Below are 20,808 nucleotides of genomic sequence, written 5' to 3'. Positions count from 1 at the left end.
ATGCTATAATAAAGTTATGGAAAGACAGGACAAAATGGAAAAGAAGCTTCAGAAGATGGAAAGAGAAATGGGGCTTATGAATGATAGAGTGGAAAAAACAGAAAATGATTTGCTTGTCTGGAACTCGGAAAGAAACCGACTCTTGGAGAAAGTGGACATGTTGGAAAATTTCAGTAGACGTAATAATATAAAAATTGTTGGTCTTACAGAAGGTATGGAAGGAGAAAAGCCAATAGAATTTTTTCAAAGATGGATCCCGGCGGTTTTGCAAATGGGAGAAGAGGCTCGATCAATTGAAATTGAGCAGGCACATAGAGCTTCAAGACCAAAACCAAAAGATGACCAATATCCACGATTGATTTTAATAAAATTCTTAAGATTTCAAGACAAGGAAAGGATTCTACAGGCGGCTGTTCGAGCTGCCAAAGATAGAAAAGGGCCATTGATAATTAAAGGGAAAAGAGTTTTTTTCTACCCTGATATAAGTTACGAACTTTTGAAGAAAAGGAAGAAGTTTAATCCAGTGAAAAAAACCCTATGGGAGCATGGTTATCAATTTATACTGCGTTATCCTGCAACTTCGAAGATTTTTTTTGTCTGGTGGAGAAAAAAGATTTTTTGATGACTACCAGAAAGCAGAGCAGTTTGTGCAAGATTCTCTGAATATTCACCAGATACAAGAACAAACTCAGGAGAGCGAGATAGATTGAAGATGAAGATTGGGTTTAAGAATGGATTTGTTGGATTTTTGAAGCTGGATGAATGTATAAATATAGTATTAATTATATGAGGGGGGGTAAGAAAGGTTAATACTGGAGGAAATTAGCTGGGAATAATAATACTAATTTTGTTTATATATATATATATATATATATATATATATATATAAAACTTTTTTTTGTTGCGGGGGAGCTGGAAGAAGCACTGATCGATTGCTACGTTAATCATGTGTGCAAGCGTGGCTTTTGCCGCGACCCGTAAAATGAAGGGGAGTAGTGTTGTGTATCTTTTCATTCACAACATTAGTGGGGGGGTATTTTGTTTTTTCTTTTTTTTTCTATCTTTTTTTTCTCTTTTTGCCTGGAAGGTTGGGGGGGGGGGAACACATAGCATCATGGTGAAGTTTAAAGTGATTCCCCAAGGAACTATGAGAGTTGAGAAGATAAGTAATGTTTTAGATTGGAGTAACTTTGTTAAGAATAATGACTAATTTATTGAATTTTTTGAGTTTTAATGTTAATGGGCTTAATGGACCAGTGATTTAGCTTTTTTACAGGAAACGCACCTAACAGAAACAGAACATCAGAAACTAAAGAGAGATTGGGTGGGTAATGTTGTTGCGGCCTCATTTAATTCAAAAGCGAGGGGAGTAGCAATTTTGATCAATAAAATGTTACCAATTAGGATACAAAATGTAATAACAGATTCTGCGGGGAGATATGTGATTGTCAACTTTTTTCCAAACTATGGACTTTTATGAATATTTATGCACCAAATGAAAATGATGCAAAATTCATACAAGAAACTTATTTGAATTTGGCGGATGCATATGAAAAAATATTAATTGGAGGCGACTTCAATTTTTGCTTAGACCCAGTCTTAGATAGATCAACCAAGGCTGTTATAAAATCGAAGGTAGTAAATCTAACTTTATCATTGATGAAAGATTTAAATTTGATTGATATATGGAGAAGAATCAATCCTAAAGAAAGAGACTATTCGTTCTATTCCCATAGACATAAAACTTATTCAAGGATAGATTTTTTTCTATTATCAATGCATATTCAACACAGAGTGAAAAATATGGAATATAAAGCAAGAATATTATCAGATCATTTTCCTTTATTAATGACAATAATAATGGCTGATAAGGAAGAAGTGGCTTATAGATGGAGATTTAATTCAATATTATTAAAACGTCAAGATTTTTGTGATCTTATGAAAAAGCAGATTCAATTTTTTTTGGATACAAATTTTCATTCAGTGGAGGATAAATTTATATTATGGGATGCGATGAAAGCATATCTTAGGGGACAGATAATAAGTTATACGTCTAAAATTAAGAAAGAATATATGGCAGAACTAGATCTATTGGAAAAAGAGATTACAAGAATAGAAAAAGAATCACAAAGATATATGTCAGAAGAAAAACGAAGACAACTTGTCAATAAGAAGTTACAATATAATACACTTCAGACATATAGAACATATAGAAAAAGCAATTATAAGATCTAAACAAAGGTATTATGAGTTAGGTGAGAGAGCACATAAAATTCTTGCCTGGCAGTTGAAAACAGAACAAGCTTCCAAAACAATAAATGCAATTAGAACAAGGGCAAATAAAATATCTTATAAGCCTCTTGAAATAAATGAAACCTTTAAAAATTTTTATTCTGAATTATATCAATCAGAATCCCATAACGATGTTAATGAGATAGAAAGGTTTTTATCACAAGTTTCTCTTCCAAAATTGAATTTGGAAGAACAGAGGGGATTAGATATGCCTTTTACATTAAAAGAAGTTGAAGAAGCTTTAGAATCACTTCAAAGTAATAAATCTCCAGGAGAAGATGGTTTTCCACCTGAATTTTATAAAAAATTTAAAGATTTATTATTTCCTCTTTTTATGGAACTAATACGTCAAGCAGAAAAAATACATAAACTTCCAGAATCTTTTTCAACAGCGATTGTAATAGTATTGCCAAAAAAGGACAGAGATCCTATGAAACCAACATCATACAGGCCTATTTCTTTATTGAATACGGATTACAAAATAATAGCAAAAATTTTATCGAATAGATTATCTAAATATTTACCAAAATTAATACATATGGATCAAACAGGATTTATTAAAAATAGACAACTGGCGGATAATGTAAGTCGGCTACTCAGTATAATTCATTTGGCACAAAAAAGGGATGAGAAGAGTATAGTAGTAGCTTTGGATGCAGAAAAAGCATTTGATAGATTAGAATGGGATTTTTTATTTAAAGTATTAGAAAAATATGGGTTAGGAACATCTTTTATAAATTGGATTAAAACTTTAAATTCTAACCCTAAAGCTAAAGTAGTGACAAACTCTCAAATTTCAACACCATTTCAGCTAAAAAGGTCAACTCGACAAGGTTGTCCACTATCACCTGCTCTATTTGTATTGGCGATAGAGCCATTAGCAGAACTAATTAGATTGGATCCAGATATTATGGGTTTTAGAGTTAACCAAGAGGAATATAAAATTAATCTTTTTGCCGATGATGTTTTGATCTATTTAACAAACCCACAACATTCGTTACATAAATTATCTTCTAGATTGGATGAATATGGGGAGGTATCAGGTTACAAAATAAACTGGGATAAAAGTGAAATTTTGTCTCTTACTAAAGGAGACTATAGTCAATGTCGATTAGTAACCCAATTTAGATGGCCGGTAAATGGTATAAAGTATTTAGGTATAAGACTTGATAGTGATGTAAAGAATTTATATAAATTTAATTATTTACCACTATTGAAAAAAATTCAAGAAGATCTTGACAAATGGATGATACTACCAATAACATTAGTAGGTAGAGTCAATGTTGTAAAAATGAATATATTTCCGAGATTACAGTATTTGTTTGAAACATTACCAATACAATTGCCACAGAAATTTTTTCAAGAGTTAAATAAATCTGTGAGAAAATCTCTTTGGAAAGGTAAAATGTCAAGAATATCACTGGAAAAACTGACATGTAAATTTAGGTTAGGATGGTTACAACTTCCAAACTTTAAAAATTACTATAAAGCAAATCAACTTAGATTTATTGCATCTTTTTTCGATGATCAAAAACCAGCATGGATTAAAATAGAACTAGACAAGATAGGAGAAAATAAACCTGAAGATTTTATATATAAATGGGAATCTAAATGGATACGGGAAAAGAAAGAATCTCCTATATTAACACACTTGATTGATCTATGGAATAAGATAAATATTGATAAGGAAACACAGAAATCTCTATTAGCAAGGAGACCTTTGTTTCAAAACAGATTTATTCCTTTTACAATGGACAATCAACTTTTATATAATTGGTACCAAAAAGGGATTAAATTTATAGGAGATTGTTTTGAGCGAGGTATATTGATGTCATTTGAACAATTAAAGGATAAATATAAAATATCTAATAATACTTTCTTTTGCTACTTTCAGTTAAGGGCTTACTTAATAGGTAAGCTGGGTCAAACAATGTTTTTGCCAAAAGCTAATGAAATTGAAATTTTAATTCAAAAAGGGAAAATTAAAAAATTTATTTCTTGTATGTATAATTTGATTCAAGAACAGACAATTAAACAAGGAACCCATAAGTCAAAGCAAAAATGGGAAACAGATCTGAATATTAATATTGATGAAATAAATTGGTCAAGACTTTGTCTGGATAGTATGACAAATACAATAAATGTTCGATTTAGATTAGTACAGTATAATTTTTTACACCAATTATATATTACACCACAAAAAATAAATAGATTAAATTCAAATCTATCTGATAAATGTTTTCGGTGTAATCAAGAAATTGGTACTTTTTTACATTCTACTTGGTCTTGTTTTAAAATTCAACCCTTTTGGATAAATTTAAGAGCCTTATTGGAACAAATTACTGGAATTCAACTTCCACATAACCCTGTATTATTTCTATTAGGTGATATTGAAGGGATAAAACCGAAACTTAAATTGAATAAATATCAGAAAGAATTTATAAAAATTGCATTGGCAGTAGCTAAGAAGACTATAGCAGTTACTTGGAAATCTGATTCGTATTTAAGTATGGATCGTTGGAATAATGAAATGGCTAGTTCTATTCCACTTGAAAAAATTACTTATAATTTAAGAGATAATTATCTAACATTCTTGAATATTTGGCGCCCTTATTTACAAAAGATAGGATGTCATATTTAAGTGCTCTGACAAAGAATTTGGTTACTTGGGGAAAATAACGAATAATTATACCAAATTTATTTTGAATCCCATGGAGCATGTGGAAACCTTCCAATACCCAGGTGGCTCTTTTTTTTTCTCTTTCTTTCTTTTAGGTAGACTATATATATGGGGGGGGGGGTGGGTAGATTTTATCTTTTCATGTATTCTTTTTGAAAATTCAATAAAAATTATATAAAAAAAAGAAAAGCATCAAACCCCTCCCCCATGCGGGGAAAAAAATCACATAAACAGCAACAAAAAACCAAGCGAACACAGAACAAAATCAAAAGAGTCCAGTCATATTCAGTTCAGGTCAGTTTGTTATCTGCAGGCTACCCCCATTCAAAATCTCCCAAAGTAGCAACAAAAAAAAAAGGAGTGACCAGAAACGAGAAACCCATCATAAAGTGAACTGCAGAGTCCAATCCACAAACTGTGTCAATCAAACATTGCCCAAAACTAAGAGCTCTGGCACCATCCTCCGACTGCATCGAGGGAGAGAGAGAGACCATTCAAATGCAGCGGCCTTCCTTTGGGAACAGCAAACTGTTCCTTTGGGAGATAGGAACCATCTCACACAGATACATTCCTCAGTTAGCAGCAAGTAAAGGGCTGGTCGATGGCACTGAACACCCACTCACGGTACCAAAATGTAGACCACAGGCTCCATCTGTAGCAGAACCACATTTGAAAGAAACAGACGGAAAAGAAGTACAAGAAGTTGTTTCATGAACCGTCTGAAGGATGTCGCCCTTGGTCATGTTGTTCGCTGGAGCAATCTTCTTCCGGCCAGCATGTGTGGAAATAAATAAATAGTCAACGTTTTGGGCTGAGACCCTTCATCAGGACTGGAAAGGAAAAGGGAAAAAAAGAAGCCAGAATAAAAAGGTGGAGGGGGAGCAGGACGTTAGAAGGTGATAGGTGAAACCAGGTGGGTGGGAAAGGTAAAGAGCAGGTGTGTGTGGGGGGTGGGAGTGGATGAAGTAAGAACCTGGGCGGTGGTGTGGAAAACACAAAGGACTGGAGAAGAAAGAATCTGATAGGAGAGGCGAGGGGCACCAGGGGGAGGTGATAGGCAGGTGAGGAGGTGGTAAGAGGCCAGAGTGGGGAAATGAAGAAAAGGGCAGGCGGGAAAAATTACAGGAAGTTGGAGAAATCGATGTCCATGCCATCATGTTGGAGGCTACCTAGATGGAATATAAGGTGTTGCTCCTCCATTCTAGGAGTGGCCTCATCATGACAGAAGAGGAGGGACTGACATGTTGGAATGGGAATGGGATCAGAAATGAAATAGTTGGCCACCGGGAAATTCTGCTTTTTGCAGATGGAGCTGAGATGCTTTAAGTTTGATAGGAATAATTCAAAATTCACTGTGCGTGGACGTCTGTATATAGTAGTTGTATGATATAGTACACTGTGTATACTGTTGAGATGCATTCTCTATTGAGTTGGATACAGCTCAGCAGGGTGGAGTAATGTGTATTAATATTTAAGTAATATTTGAGTAATCTTGTATATATATATTGGTTGATTAAGCATTCTTGTTCATTTAAATAATTCAATACAAGTTATATATATACATACACACAAACATATATATATATAAATAACTTGTATTGAATTATTTAAATGAACAAGAATGCTTAATCAACCTATATATACACAATATGTATTGGAAATCCATATGTCATGACACTACCACATGATAAGTGTGTGCCACACTTAAAGACAAAGCCTCGCATTTTGGACTCGTGTCATCCTTTGAATTAGTTTAATGTTTTGAAGTTAGAAAGCATAACACAATCAGTCAGAAAGCTCTACACCATACATCGGTAGAAATTTGTGAGAAACTTTGGTAAGATACCAAGTCTCCTTAAACTCCTAATGAAATATAGCTACTGTTGTGCCTTCTTTGTAATTACATCAATATGTTGGGACTAGGTCAGATGTTCAGAGATGTCGACATCCAGGAACGTGAAAATGCTCACCCTTTCCACAGCTGATTCCTCGATGAGCACTTGTGTGTGTTCCCTCAACTACCCCTTCCTCAAGACCATAATCAATTCTTTCCAGAGCAACACACACAAAAAGCTGGAAAAACTCAGCAGCTCAGGCTGCATCTGAGGAAATGAATAAACAATTGATGTTTCGGGCTGAGACCATTTGTCAGGATGAGAAAGGAAGGGGGAAGATGCCAGTTCAATGTTCCCTCTAAGGTGGGGGGGGGTGCACGCTTGTGCGTGCGTGTGTGTGTGTGCGTCTGTGTCTGTGTGTGCACGTGCACACACATCTTTTGCTATAAGCACACAAAAGAATTTAAACTGTGCACAAGAAGTTGTCACTCACTACCTCGTTGGCATGTTAAGTATATTTCATGATCATACACAATCACATTTCCTTTACCGGTTTCTGATGTGGACAGTGTTGACAAGGTGGAGTTTGCAATGATTTGCCTGCAGATTATAGAACTTGCTTACTTATACTATTTTTATGGAAGAAATTATTCAGTATGCACATGCTGTTGCCACTGAGCAAAAAATTGCACAGTACAGGATTTTTGTGCACACTGGAATCACAAGTCAGAGGGAATATCGGAGGGTGAAGGAGGATAGGTAGAAGGTGACAGGTGAAGCTCGGTGGGTAGGAAAAGTAAATGGCTAGCGAGAAAGGCATCTGATAGAACAGAAGAATGGACCATAGGATAAAGTGGAGGAGGAGGGACCCAGGGAGAGGTGATAGACTGGTGAGAAAAGTTAAGAGGCTGGAGTGGGGAAGAAGAGGGAAAGGGGGAGGGAAATAATTATGAGAAGCAGAAATGCTACCACTTTGGAGGCTACGCAAATGGAATACAAGGTGTTGCTCCTCCACACTGAGGATGGCCTCATCATGGCACAAGAAGAGGTCATGGACCGACATGACGGAACAGGAATGGGAATGGGAATTAAAATGTTTCGCCACCGAGAAGGGCTGCTTTCGGTAGATGGAGCAGAGGTGTTCTACGAAACTGGCCCCCAATTTACAATGGATCTTACCAACATACAGGAGGCGCATTGGGAGCACCGCCACAATAGGCAACCTCAGCAGATTGGATGCTTGCAGGGATAAGTGTCAAGAGGGAGATTAGTGTGGAGGGACAAATGGATAAGGGAATCAGGGAAGGAGCAATCCCTACGGAAAGTGGAGTGAGGGGAGGAGGTAAAGGATTCCTTTGGAGATGGCAGAACTATGATGTTTTGAATGCAGAGGATCATGGGGTAGTAGGTAAGAACAAGAGAAACTCTGTCACTGTTAAGGCAGCGGGAAGATAGGGTGAGTGCGATGTTTGGGAAATGGAGGAGATGAAGGTGAGGGCAGCATCAATAGTAGAACAAGGGATACTGAGTTCTTTGAACAAGGAGGACATCCCTGATGTCTTAGAAAATCTGCACCCTGGCACAGATGCAGCAGAGATAAAGGGAACAAAGAAAAGGAAATAGCATTTTTACAGGAGACAGGATGGGAAGTCACAATAACTGTGGGAATAAATAGGTTTATAAAAGATGTTGGTCGATAGTTTGTCTCCAAAGATGGAGACAGGGAGATCAAAAACGGGGAGGAAGGTGTCAGAAATGGATCAAGTGAACTTGAGGGCAGGGTGGAAGTTGGGGGCAAATTTGATGAAGTTGACAAGCTCAGCATGGGTGCATGAAGCAGCACCAATGCATCATCAATGTAATAGAGGAAGAGCTGGGGAGCATTACCAAGAAAGGCTGGAACATGGACTGTTCCACAGAATCTAAGGAAAAGATACCCCCAGGGTGCCCAAGAGTGGGGCGGGGGGGGGGGAGGATGAGCACCCTAGTCGGATGGCCACAATGTCATCAGACCCAGGAAACAAACGAACGATGATGAGGAAGCAGTGTGCATGTGGCAAAATCTGCAAGAACGATCATGGCTTGAAGATCCACCAAGTGAGGATGAAGTGTTTGGCGGGAGCAGGAGCAGCACAACGCGCAGGTGTCCAACCTGGTGAGACGAAGGAGGGGCCAGATCCGGAGTCACCCCATAGTGCCCGGAACCTCCAAGTGTTGCAAACTAATCTCTCTAACATGAAGTCTAACAGGAGGCGGATCAAATGGCCTGCAGCTAACATGACTTCACTGTGGAAGCAGTTTGATGAAGATGTTAACCAAATTCTGGAGGCAACGGCGAAGGGAGGGGTTGATAGGAAGCTGCAAGCCATGCCCAGTGGAGGTTGGTTGTAGGGGATTCGTAGCCCGTTCTTTAGTTAGAGCCTTCAGCATTTTGGGCATCGAGGGAGAGAGGAAGAGGAGAGCCATCCGCAGTACCACCGATGCGGCAGAGAGGGCCTCAAGATGGCTGTGGCTCAAAAGAGGGGAGCCATGGAGTCATAAGTAGCTAGCCATCTGTACACAAGCTGGGGTCTGATCAGCCACGGCTGGGTCACCTGGAGGAGGGTGTATGATGTTGAAAGACCCAAAACACCCGATGATTCCAGGAACATCACTGAAGATGTGTCCAGAAGCATCAATAGATGTATGTACACAGCAGAGTCAATGAAAGGGCAGGCAAAGCTTGGGCCTATGCAGATACCGTGGCTATTAATCTTTGGTCAATTCTTTGGTCTTACTGATGTTGAGTCAATGTCGTTCTTGGACACCACTCAACCAGCTGATCTATCTCACTCCTATATGCCTCGTCATCACTAAAATTATGCCAGCAATAGCTGTGTTATTGGTAAATTTGTAAAAGCCTTTTGAGTCATGCCTAGTCACATAGTCACGGGTGTAGAAAGAGTAGAACAGTGGGCTAAGCACACATCCTGGGGGTGTACTAGTGTAGACTGTCAGTGAGGAGATGTTATTTCTAACCTGCATAAACTATGGTCTCCTGATGAGGAAATCAAGGATCCGGTTGCAGAGGGAGGTACAGAGACTCAGGTTTTGGAGCTGGTTGGTTAGGACTGAGGGTATGATGGTGTTGAACGCTGAACTGTAATCAGTAAACAGCGGTCTGATGTAGATATTGTTATTGTCCAGGTGATCCAAGGCGGAGTGGACAGCCAGAGAGACTACATCTGCTGCAGACCTATTGTGGCGATAGCCAGATTGTGGCGGGTCCAGGTCCTTGTTGAGGCAGGAGATAATTCTGGCCATGACCAAATTCCCAAAGCACTTCTTCAGAGTGGAGGTAAGTGTAACTGAACACAAGAAATAGGCAACAGGAGGTACATCACAATCCCCACATCACTTTTCAGAGGCTAACTTGTAATTTCCCATTCTCTACCCATGCAATCAATTAAAGATACGTGTCTCCATGTTTTCCTTACTGAATTAATATCAAAAGACAGTAACATTTACCTTGTTGCCATTTCCCCATTCCCAAACTTGCCCAGATCAGATGAGAAGAACCCATCTTACTTCAACTATCAGCCTTGGAGTGACAGAAGGACCTCAATCAAGTTAGTAAAGAAGCCCCAACACCTTAACAGCTCACCAGCTGGCAAAGCTTTGCCCTAGCTTTGACAATTGTTAAAAATGAAATAAAAACAGAACATTAAAAAATAAAGTTTAAAAAAACTAAATAAATAAAAGTGCAAGCTAAAATACAAATAATGGATAAAATGAACTTTACTTTTAAGCCTTTCTACCCTCATAGCCAGAACAATCTCCACTGAAATCTGTTGAGGGGGGATCCTTGTAAGGATGCAAGAGCTAATTTTTTTGACACATAGGAATAAACTAGAGCACACAGAGAGTTACCTATGCAATCACAGGGAGAATGTGCAAATTCCACAAAGACAGTTCTGCAAGACAGAATTGAACCTAGATTGCTGAAGCTGAAGGACAGCATCTCTACTCCGCTCTGCCCATAGCTCCAATCATTGGCAAATTATCTTGACAAGGGCTATGTGTGATTACTTCGATAATTTTGTTGAGAGCTGTTAGAATATACCCACAATGATTTCTCAGCAAATAGGTGGAAAGAAATACCTTCAAAACCTATATACATATCCAACACCTACAAAAGATCAAATGCAATTTAACATTCAAATTTAATACGCTGAGAAACAACTTCACCTTCAAGCTGATACCTCTACTAGAGAAAGTTTAGATTCAGATGCCTTATAATTCAAGCAAATGCTCACCATGCCTTTGCTAGCTACTGACTATGAAAGAAAGGTCAAGTTTGTTCTCAAGGGGCCAATTACCAGAAATACTGAGTGGACGGTGAAAAACAGAATATTGTCAAATAAGTAAAAGAGAAAAGCACAGCAAATGCCAGAGATACAGTACCACATCAGTTAAAATCTGTAAACAGAATATGCATATTCAGATGTCTTTGAAGCAGCTAATTCACAGATCAGAAGGTTAAAAGATAATTGGACATTGTAATAAGGTTGAAAAAAGAGAAAGTAAATACAGGGAAAAAATATCAACTGGAGTGAATTTCAGCAGAAGAGGATTCACTGCATAACACTAAAGGGCAGAAAACGCTGGTGGGAATTGTGTACAGGCCACCTAACAGTAGTAGTGAGGTTGGGGATGGTATTAAACAGGAAATTAGAAATGTGTGCAATAAAGGAACAGCAGTTATAATGGGTGACTTCAATCTACATGGAGATTGGGTGAACCAAATTGGTAAGGGTGCTGAGGAAGAGGATTTCTTAGAATGTATGCGGGATGGTTTTCTGAACCAACATGTCGAGGAACCAACTAGAGAGCAGGCTATTCTAGACTGGGTATTGAGCAATGAGGAAGGGTTAATTAGCAATCTTGTCGTGAGAGGCCTCTTGGGTAAGAGTGACCATAATATGGTGGAATTCTTCATTAAGATGGAGAGTGACATAGTTAATTCAGAAACAAAGGTTCTGAACTTAAAGAGGGGCAATTTTGAAGGTATGAGACGTGAATTAGCTAAGATAGACTGGCGAATGACACTTAAAGGGTTGACGGTGGATATGCAATGGCAAGCATTTAAAGATCGCATGGATGAACTACAACAATTGTTCATCCCAGTTTGGCAAAAGAATAAATCAAGGAAAGTAGTGCACCCGTGGCTGACAAGGGAAATTAGGGATAGTATCAATTCCAAAGCAGAAGCATATAAATTAGCCAGAAAAAGTGGCTCACCTGAGGACTGGGAGAAATTCAGAGTTCAGCAGAGGAGGACAAAGGGCTTAATTAGGAAGGGGAAAAAAGATTATGAGAAAAAACTGGCAGGGAACATAAAAACTGACTGTAAAAGCTTTTATAGATATGTGAAAAGAAAAAGATTGGTTAAGACAAATGTAGGTCCCCTACAGACAGAAACAGGTGAATTGATTATGGGGAGCAAGGACATGGCAGACCAATTGAATAACTACTTTGGTTCTGTCTTCACTAAGGAGGACATAAATAATCTTCCCGAAATAGTAGGGGACAGAGGGTCCAGTGAGATGGAGGAACTGAGGGAAATACATGTTAGTAGGGAAGTGGTGTTAGGTAAATTGAAGGGATTAAAGGCAGATAAATCCCCAGGGCCAGATGGTCTGCATCCCAGAGTGCTTAAGGAAGTAGCCCAAGAAATAGTGGATGCATTAGTGATAATTTTTCAAAACTCTTTAGATTCTGGACTAGTTCCTGAGGATTGGAGGGTGGCAAATGTAACCCCACTTTTTAAAAAAGGAGGGAGAGAGAAACCAGGGAATTATAGAACGGTTAGCCTAACATCGGTGGTGGGGAAACTGCTAGAGTCAGTTATCAAAGATGTGATAATAGCACATTTGGAAAGCAGTGATATCATCAGACAAAGTCAGCATGGATTTGTGAAAGGAAAATCATGTCTGACGAATCTCACAGAATTTTTTGAGGATGTAACTAGTAGAGTGGATAGGGGAGAACCAGTGGATGTGGTATATTTGGATTTTCAAAAGGCTTTTGACAAGGTCCCACACAGGAGATTAGTGTGCAAACTTAAAGCATACGGCGTTGGGGGTAAGGTATTGATGTGGATAGAGAGTTGGTTGGCAGACAGGAAGCAAAGAGTGGGAATAAACGGGACCTTTTCAGAATGGCAGGCAGTGACTAGTGGGGTACCGCAAGGCTCAGTGCTGGGACCCCAGTTGTTTACAATATATATTAATGACTTGGATGAGGGAATTAAATGCAGCATCGCCAAGTTTGTGGACGACACGAAGCTGGGCGGCAGTGTTAGCTGTGAGGAGGATGCTAAGAGGATGCAGGGTGACTTGGATAGGTTAGCTGAGTGGGAAAATTCATGGCAGATGCAATTTAATGCGGATAAATGTGAGCTTATCCACTTTGGTGGCAAAAACAGGAAAACAGATTATTACCTGAATGGTAGCCAATTAGGAAAAGGGGAGGTGCAATGAGACCTGGGTGTCATTATACACCAGTCATTGAAAGTGGGCATGCAGGTACAGCAGGCGGTGAAAAAGGCGAATGGTATGCTGGCATTTATAGCAAGAGGATTCGAGTACAGGAGCAGGGAGGTACTACTGCAGTTGTACAAGGCCTTGGTGAGACCACACCTGGAGTATTGTGTGCAGTTTTGGTCCCCTAATCTGAGGAAAGACATCCTTGCTATAGAGGGAGTACAAAGAAGGTTCACCAGATTGATTCCTGCGATGGCAGGACTTTCATATGATGAAAGACTGGATGAACTAGGCTTATACTTGTTGGAATTTAGAAGATTGAGGGGGGATCTGATTGAAACATATAAAATCCTAAAGGGATTGGACAGGCTAGATGCAGGAAGATTGTTCCTGATGTTGGGGAAGTCCAGAACGAGGGGCCACAGTTTGAGGATAAAGGGGAAGCCTTTTAGGACCGAGATGAGGAAAAACTTCTTCACACAGAGTGGTGAATCTGTGGAATTCTCTGCCACAGGAAACAGTTGAGGCCAGTTCATTGGCTATATTTAAGAGGGAGTTAGATATGGCCCTTGTGGCTAAAGGGATCAGGGGGTATGGAGGGAAGGCTGGTGCAGGGTTCTGAGTTGGATGATCAGCCATGATCATACTGAATGGCGGTGCAGGCTCGAAGGGCAGAATGGCCTAATCCTGCACCTATTTTCTATGTTTCTATGTTTAATTCAATTATCAATAATTCTGCACACAATGTCATCAAGAATTAAGCACCCAAATAATCAACAAATCACTTAATAGAATTGTTTTTTTTTAAACCATGAAATTACAGAAATATGGACAGATAAATAGAAGGATAAAGATTTCATGGTAAGAAATTAAAGAAAATTAAGGAGAAAAATGAATTAAAACACAAATTCAAGCATATTACACTATAATGTAATCAGGTGATGTTACTCGTAAAGAAGAAGCAAAATAAACAAATCAACAAAACATATTGGAATTAATAAGGTTGTGATCTTACTATTTTATTTTAAATTAAGAGCTGTAATGAGCCTGATCCTTTATGTATGTTTTTAATATCTGTAGACTCCAAAAAATTAATGAAATATTCCTATCGACATTCTCTTTCAAGTCTCCAAGATTCGCTACACTATGAATAATATGATTTAGGCAAAAGTACAATGAAATTGCAAGCCATTCATTTTGGTCAAAACACAGCAAGCATGTCAGCAGGATTAATTGACTGAATTTAGGTATTTACTCATGTAATTTCATTACTGGCAGAACTCATGCCTTTTTAACAGTTTAAATAATGTGTCAGGCCGGTAAAAAGGTACTTTGGTACAACAAGCCAATGTGAGCTGTTCTGAAGAGATTGTTAAATATGAATTAGGCAGGAAAGAGATTAATTATTCTCATGTAAAAACCATCTGCCAGAAAAACTCAGCAGGTCAAACAGCATCTCTGGTGTGGGAGTACAGGGTCCTGGAGGAGGAACTGTTGATGTTTCTGGTTGAACCGTGCATAAGAACTCAGATGCTTCAGGACATAGATGCCGGTCAATTCACTCAATTCCTCCAGCAGATTGGTTGTTGCTTTCGATTCCTGCATTGGCAATCTCTTGTACTCCTTCTTAATTAAATCTCATCCTGACTTTACAGCTGAAATCTCCACTCACTTGACCCCCAACCACCTCACCTTCACTTATCTAACACCTCATCTATCCAAAGACAAAGCTGAACTTTTCAGAAACAAATTTCTGAGTTGTCCCCAATAAGGTTTTTAGTTTCTACTGTTATGCACCAGCAGCAATAGATATGAAATAGTCGTTTTTTTTAATAAATAAACAACAAAATTTATTAACCTCTACTCAAAAACATAGAAAAGTAAACAAATGACTAACTTAAATGGAAGTTAACAGTTATGCATTTTTAGTTATCAAACAGTCGAATTTAAAGACAATTCTTAACAGATCTTACTCAAACACAGTCTTAAGGTGGTAGTTCAAAGAGTTCAAGTGATTTATGAAATAAGTGAGAGGAGAGACTTCCCGAACCAGCGATGAAGAAAAGCTGACACAGATCCCAGCCGAGAATTGTCTTGTCCGAAGAGATCACAAAGAATAAGATTTCTCACAGCTTCTGACCTTTCGCTGGAGGTGGTCACCACACAACACCCAAGACCCAACCACCGACTGTGACTCCCCAACAAAACAACAACTACACAACAAGCTACGGTCTCCCCTTTTATACCGGATGGAACATGCCATTACATGACATCACATCACCCCGCTATCAGGACAATTACATCATGCCAATATCACAAGACAATTACATCATGCTCACAAGATACTCATGGGAGAGGTAACACTATTCCAACATATGAAATTATCCTAAATTAGCATGACAGTCACCTTACACAGTACAGTATGTGGATGGATAATGGAAACTAGTGTCATTGGACCCCAATTGTCCAAATATGGAGTAAAAACCAACCTCAGATAAATTCACAAAATCAATATAGACTGCTTTGCACAAACAGAAAATTCACAGTAACATAAAAGTGCTGGAGGAATTCAGCAGGTCAATAGTACAGGTTTACAAAATACTGATCTACATCATCTGTATCAACAATCTGGTTGATAATGTAGTTAAATGGATCAGCAAATTTGCAGATGACACTGAAATTAGTGGTGTCGTGGACAGCAGGGAGGACTATTATGCCTTGCAGTGAGATCAGGACCAACTGAAAAACTGGGCTGAAAAATGGCAGATGGATTTTAATGCAGACAAGTGCGAGGTGTTGCACTTCAAGAGGACCAACCAGGGTATGTCTTACACAATGAATGGTGGAGCACTGTGGAGTGTGGCAGAACAAAGGGATCTGGGGATATAGGTAGATAATCCATTGAAAGTGGTGTCACAGGTAGATAGGGTTGTAAAGAAAGCTTTTGGTACAGTGGGCTTCATAACTAATGTATAGAGTACAGGAGATGGAATATTATGTTGCAGTTGTATAACGTGTCAGTGAGGCCTAATTTGGAGTATTGTGTGCAGTTTTGGTCATCTATCTACAGGAAGGATGTAAAAAAGTTGAAAGAGTACAGAGAAAATTTACAAAGTTGTTGCCGGGACCGTAAGACCTGAGTTATAAGGAAAGATTGAATAGGTTAGAACTGTATTCTTCAGAACTTAGAAGATTGAGAGGAGATTTGACAGAGCTATATAAAATGACGAGGCGTATAGAAAGGGTAAATGTAAGCAGGTGTTTTCCACTGAGGTTGGGTTAAGGGTGAAAGCTGAAAAGTTTAAGGGAAACATGAGGGAAAGTTCTTCACTGAGAGGGGCATGAGAGTGTGGAATGAGGTGCCAGCGCAAGTGGTGCATGCCAGATCGATTTCAAAGTTTAAGAGAAGTTTAGATAGGTACATGGATGGTAGGGGTAAGGAAGGCTATGGTCCCGGTGCAGGTCAATAGGATAGCAAATTTAAATGGTTCTGCATGGACTAGATGGGCTGAAGGACCTGTTACTATGCTGTACTTTTCTAGGTCTCGATGACTCACTTTTTAAAATGTAAAATTCGATTCTCACTTGAGATAAGATTTAGAATTGAAGACTCAAAATATCACTGCACAAACCCACAAAGATGAATCATCTGAAAGTGAGTTATCAAAAGCTTTCAACTGCAAAAGATTTAGCTGAAGTGATCTGAGAGGATGGACCTTGAGGGCACCAAATTCATGAAGGTCAGCAGGATCATCAAGGTTGTGCAGTGCTTGCTTGACAAGCTAACAAAAACGTTGAACACCCATCAGCACACTAATATTTAGCAGTATCAACAAAATGATCACTAGCCTATTTTTATCTAAGTATTCTAACATCAATATCACCCCTTAATACATGTGAGCCTCCATCATGAATTAGTATGTGAGGTTAATATTAAATTACTGGCTAATTAATCCACAAATTTTTATTTCTACAGTCTATCTTTACTTCATTATATTAGATTACAAGGAAAATACTTTGCATCATACATAACAGGATTGGAACCCACTACCATCAAAGTGTAAGATATCAAATAGAAAGGAGTAAGTCATTGGTATTTCAGGCCAAAACTCTTTGAGGTCTTGGCCTGAAATGTCAACTGCTTATTCCTCTCCATAGATGCTGCCTGACCTGTTGACTCTTTCCAGCATTCTATGTGCATTATTTATCTGCATCATCTGCTGAATCGCTTGTGTTTACGTAATCCTAGCATCACTATCTTCAACCACTTCATTAACTTCATAAATTAATGTCTAGTTCTTATGCTAATGAATGAGCCCCTAACAGATTGCAGAAGAACCTTAAAAGATTTAGGCTTTTGGAAAACATGAGCTTCATACCACATGAGAGTCATTCAGTACAAGTACAGGCCCTTTGGTCTAATAATTCCATGCTGACCATCTAACATCCATTTACATTGAGCGTATGTTAATACCATTTTATTCACCTCACAGGTCAGAACAGACTAAGGGGTTTTAATGCAAAATACTAACACTTTTCCACAGATGCTGCCTGACCTACTAAATGCTCTCAGCAGGTCAAGCAGTTGACTGTTTGGTTCAAATCCCTACCAACTATTATGCACATATTTACAGTGGTTGTGCTTAAAGAAATAAGATGGACAACCCAAGGAGGAAAAATGACAGTCAGGCGCTAATTATTTTGGAGCAAGCAATAATTAATAAAACTTATAAAATTATAAAACTTGTCATAAGCATAGAATGGCCTGGTCCATGGACAATAGTTACAGTTATACAGATTGTAAACATACCCTTTGAATCCTCTCTCATCATTAATTACTCACGTACAAGAAGTTACATTCATGCCTTTAATTTTCCCTACAAACTTTCCCCAAACTGCCTCCCAACCAAGATTCTACCAACTGAACACAGGCAGGCGGAGCTGTGTGGCTGCAACTCTGTAAAGTATATCATAGTACCATCTTATTTCAGATAGTGACTGTCAGTAATAATTTATTATCAAAATATATATCACCATACACAAATCTGAGATTCATTTTCTTGCAGTCATACTCAATAAATCAAATAATTATACAGGAATCTATGAAAGATCGTACTAACAGGGCAGACAACCAGTGTGCAAAAGACAACAAACTGCAAACATAAAAGAAAAGAAGATCAAGAAATGAGATGAAGTGTCCTTGAAAATGGAAACATTTCGATAATGGAGCAAGTGAAGTTATCCCCTCTGGTTCAAGAGCCTAAAGGTTGAGGGGTAATAATTGTTTCTGAACCTGGTGGTGTGAGTGCTGAGGCTCCTGTTCCTTCTTCCTGCTGGCAGCATTTTGAAAAGAGCATGACCTGGGTGGTGGGGAGCTCTTGATGACAGATGACACATTCTGCGTAGAAGTGCTCAACGGTGGAGAGGGCTTTACCTGTGATGGGCTGGGCCACATTCACTACTTTTTATAGGATTTTCCATTCAAAGGCATTGTTGTTTCCATACCAGGCTGTGATGCAACTAGTCAATATACTTTCCACCACACATCTATAGAAGTTTTCACAGTTTTAAATGTTATGCCAAATCTATGCAAACTCTTAAGTAGAGGTACTGCAGTGCTTTCATTGTAATTGCAAAGAGGAATCTAGAGTGCTAATTCTCTCCACCTCCGATCCCCCAAAGAGGACTGGCTCATGGTCCTCTAGTTTACTCCTCCTGAAATCAATACTCAGCTCCTTGTTCTTGCTGACATGGAGGACAAGATTGTTATTGTGACAACACTCAGCCAGATTTTCAATCTCCCTTCTATATCACCACTCTTAATTTGATCTACAACAGTGATGTCATCAGAAAACTTAAATATGGCATTGGAGTTGTTCTTAGCTACACAGTCAGAAGTATAAAGCAAGTGGAACAGGGGCTTAGCACACAGCCTTCTGTGTACTTCTGTTGATGGAAATTGTAAGGGAGATGTTGTTGCCAATCTGAACTGACTGGGGTCTACAAATGAGGATATTAAGGATCCAATTGCAAGGGAGGTATTGAGGCCAAGATCTTGAAAATTATTGATAAGTTTTGAAGGAGGATAGTATTGAATGCCAAGTTGTAGTTGATAAAGAACATCCTGATGTATGCATCTTTGCTGCCCAGATGTTCCAATGTTGAGTGAAGAGTCAATGAGATGGCATCTACTGTGGACCTTATGTGCCAGTAAACAAATTGGAGCAGATCCAAGTCACTGCTCAGGCTGGAACTCAATGACTTCATTTCTAATGTCCCATTATTTTCCTAGTCAGGTTACTCCAACTACCATATCAATGCATGACAACAAAATAAGACTGACACTGGACCCCTTGTAATAGGTAATTCAGCTCCTAAACCCTCACTACTCGTATACTATTTACAGATTGCAGGTCAGGTGTGTAACAGAATAATTATCAACACAGAAATTACGACATTCAAGAAGAACACTGCAAAACAATCAGGCTTAATTATTGCCCATCTACGTTAATCCCCCAGTGCACAGTGTTGACATACAAACCCCATTTCCAGAAAAGTTGGGATATTTTCCAAAATGCAATGAAAACAAAAATCTGTGATATGTTAGTTCACGTGAACCTTTATTTAACTGACAAAAGTACAAAGAAAAGATTTTCAATAGTTTTACTGACCAACTTAATTGTATTTTGTAAACATACACAAATTTAGAATTTAATAGCTGTAACACACTCAACAAAAGTTGGGAGAGAGGCATGTTTACCATTGCGTTACATCACCTTTCCTTTTAATAACGCTTTTTAATCGTTTTAGAACTAAAATTTTGTCCATTCTTGCTTGATATAAGACTTCAGCTGCTCAACAGTCCGTGGTCTCCGTTGTCTGATTCTCCTCTTCATGATGAGCCATACATTTTCAATAGGAGATAGATCTAGACTGGCAGTAGGCCAGTCAAGCACACGGAATCTGTGTCTACAAAGCCATGCTGTTGTAGCCCGTGCAGAATGTGGTCTGGCATTGTCCTGCTGAAATAAGCATGGACGTCCCAGGAAGAGACGTCACCTTGATGGCAACATATGTCTCTCTAAAATCCTAATATATGCCTCAGAGTCAATGGTACCTTCACATACATGCAACTCACCCATGCTGTGGGCACTGATGCACCCCCATACCATCACAGATGCTGGCTTTTGCACCTTTTGCTGGTAACAATCTGGATGGTCATTTTCATCTTTGGCACAGAGAACTCCACGCCTGTTTTTTTCCAAAAACTAGCTGAAATGTGGACTCATCTGACCACAGCATACGGTTCCACAGTCTTTCGGTCGATCTGAGATGAGCTTGGGCCCAGAGAACTCGCCGGCGTTTCTGCATAGAGTTGATGTATGGCTTCTTCCTTGTGTAATACAGTTTAAAGTTGCATTTCTGAATGCAGCGATGGACTGTGTTGAGTGACAATGGTTTTCCGAAGTACCCCCGA

Source organism: Mobula hypostoma, chromosome 1, assembly GCF_963921235.1.
Source record: "Mobula hypostoma chromosome 1, sMobHyp1.1, whole genome shotgun sequence".
Classification (NCBI taxonomy): Eukaryota; Metazoa; Chordata; class Chondrichthyes; order Myliobatiformes; family Myliobatidae; genus Mobula; species Mobula hypostoma.
Note: the sequence above shows the minus strand (reverse complement) of the source record.